The sequence below is a fragment of the Neomonachus schauinslandi genome, chromosome 15, assembly GCF_002201575.2.
Source record: "Neomonachus schauinslandi chromosome 15, ASM220157v2, whole genome shotgun sequence".
NCBI lineage: Eukaryota > Metazoa > Chordata > Mammalia > Carnivora > Phocidae > Neomonachus > Neomonachus schauinslandi.
Window position 1 is genome coordinate 55,075,679 of NC_058417.1, and position 3,001 is coordinate 55,078,679.

Consider the following 3,001-nt stretch of genomic DNA (forward strand, 5'->3'; position numbering starts at 1 on the left):
TCTCTAGGGCTTCTCCAGGCGATGAGGACAGAAAGAAAATGATTTTTACCTGCTTCCAGGTAATATATATGTTCCCTCCACGGTGAGAAGTAGAGACTGGACGTGGATCCCAGACAATGAGGATGAAGGGCCCAGTAGGTGACTGTGGGCTTCTCTGTGCCCACGCAACCCTGCAGGTGTGGCTCAGAGAGAGACAGAGCTCCTCACTGCCCTTCTCCAGCACTGTCTGGTTCCAGAGAAATGATGCCATGGCCTTCAGAAGGCATGTGGCCTGGCCTGCCTGGATCCAGCCGTGCTGACACTTGAGGTCTTCCAGGCCCAGAGGACAAACTGTTAATCTGAGTTCAGGGAGGTCCTGTGGACAAATGTATTTTCTCACAATCAAATTGGGAAGAACAAAACATCTTCAATGTGATCTGTTCTTAGGAAAACTATTTTCATTTTCAAATATTAAAAAATTGACAACAAGGGGCGCCTGGCTGGCTCAGTCGATAGAGGGTGTGACTCGATCTCAGGGTTGTGAGTTCAAACCCCACAATGGGTGTAGAGAGTAGTTAAAAAAAAAAATTGAGAACAAGTACAAATCATCCAAAAAGGGGAAAAAAGAGCTGTGTGCACAAGGAGTTCACAGCAAAGTTGCTCCAGGTTTTAGGTTTTAGGTTGCCCTTAAAGCTGCTGAGTTTGCACATTTTCTTCAACACGGCTATTTTTAGTACAGGAAGTGAGGAGACACCTAATTTAGTCTGGATGGTGGCAGTTACAACGGACATTTTTTTTTTTTTGGATTTTTTTTATTTGAGACAGAGAGCACGCGCAAGTGGGGGCGGGGGCAGAGGGAGAGGGAGAAGCAGACTCCCCGCGGAGCAGGGAGCCTGACGCGGGGCTCGATCCCAGGACCCCGGGATCATGACCTGAGCCGAAGGCAGACGCTTAACGACGGAGCCACCCAGGCGCCCCTACAACGGACATTTTGAAGGAAGGTGGCCCTGAAAAGTTTCTAGCAAGTGGAGTTTGGTAAATAGAAATGAATTGTCTGTGGACTTGGTTTTTCGCGCACAGTGGGTGTGTGATGTGTGTGATGGGTGACAAGCCACCGCCTTTTGTGTCACGTAGGGAGGCCGGCCTGTGCACAGGGCTCCGGGGTGGAGTGGTGAGGGGGCGCAGGGGGAGGGCGGAGACTCTGGGCATCCGAAAGTCTCTCAAGCCCCAGGCTGGACAGAGTCTTCAGATTGGCTTCTGTCAGCTCCTGTGGCTTTGGGCCCTGCACGGCGGTGCCACATTGGTGGTGCCACATTGGCGGTGCCACGTCGCGGTGCCACGTCGGTGGCATCCTGCCGTGGCCTGCCTTACAGAAGGCTCACTCCATGTTTGCTCTCTCCCTCCGGTCCTGCTGCTTCCTTCCCCCGTACCTTGTGCTTTTTAGTGGCCCTAATGGCATCAAGGTGGTTTTCGTCCCCCCAGTGCTGTGAACAAGGGGGTCTCCTCTTGCTCTCAGCTTGCAGGGTGGGATGGTACCTTGTGGTTGTGAGTTATGGCCTTGCCATTGACTCTAAGAACTCCGGGAAACTTCTCCGAATGGGTTCTGAATCTGCAGGTACATTTGTTCCAAGGCACTTCGAGTTTCCTGAGCCGGAGCAGTCCTGCGATCTGGTGGGACACCTGGGGATGGGTTTGAAGTGGGTTCTGAGAGGACCCTTCTGGCCACAGATGGACTCGAGGGCACCCCAGTGAGGCAGATGAGGTAACAGGAATGGTATAAACACGGGTGGACACTCAGCTGGAAATGGCGGCAGAGCCACCCCCACGGCCCCAGTGAGTCGGCAGTGCTTCCTGGAAGCATCAGAGGCCCAGTGTGGAACCTGGGCAACAGGACCACCACCCGGGAGGTGTGCAGGGTGCTGTATGCAGCATACTTCAGAGGCTCCCGAGTCCCCACCAGGTGACAGAGTGGTCCTGGTGTCTATGCAGCAACCACCTCTCCCATCCCTTCCTCACAGAATCCTGATGGCTCCAGCTCTCTGCTCCTGTGAATGGCCCTGTGTTCAGGGGATGCGGCCCCAGCCCCAGGTACCTCAGCCAACCGTGGTTGGCCCATCTCCTTGCTGGAGATTGGTTGAGGCATGAACACATGACATATTCTGGCCAATTGGGACCTGAAAGGAGGTGGGGGATGCAGGTGCATGGGTTCCCTAACTCCTAGAGACACAAGCCAGAGACGGCCCTTTTCCTGCATCTGGACATGACACGCGAACTCCTGCGGCCGTCTTGCAAGCCCGAGGAGAGCTAGTGGGCCACAGAAGCCCGCAGCGTGAGGAATTCTGAGCCACGGGGACGGCCGCGTGGGCCCATTCTGCCTTTGGGCTCCTCCGTGACCCAGCTCCTCTCTGGTGTAAGCCGGCGGATTTGGAGCTTTCTGTTCCTTGCTGTTGGGACATCTTAGCAGATCCAAGGATACGAAAATTCCTTGAGTTTACTTCCCATAGCCGTGGGAATTTTGACTCAAGTACACACGAGTCCTTCGTGTTTGGTATAATCAGAGAGGAAGGATCCAGGCAGGAGAAGAGGAAGGGCCATCATCTGGCAGCAGCGCAACGTGATGGGCAGGGTGGCCCCCCGGGGGTGGTGGCCCTGCCTGCTGCGCGCACCCAGTGCATGGGAAGATGCAGTGATGGAGAAGGGGTCCCTGGGAGGTGACTAAGGGAACAAAGAACTCTAAAATCAGAATAATAATAATAAAAAAAGCAGTGACAAAAAGATAAATTTTATAAAAGAAAGAACCACCGATACTGCGATAGAAGAGCAGACCCTCCTCCTGGGCAGAGTGTCAGCAAGGAAGCAAAAGAATCACAGCCATAGGCAGGGGAGGTGCTCAAGGAGAATTCTAGTAGCGAGCGAGAGAGGAAGGAAGGAGAGTAACTCACCCCCACCATCACTAATGTCAGGTGCGCAAAAGGCCACTGCTTCTTTGAGTTCACTGTGTTGATTTAGCTTTATTTCGGCA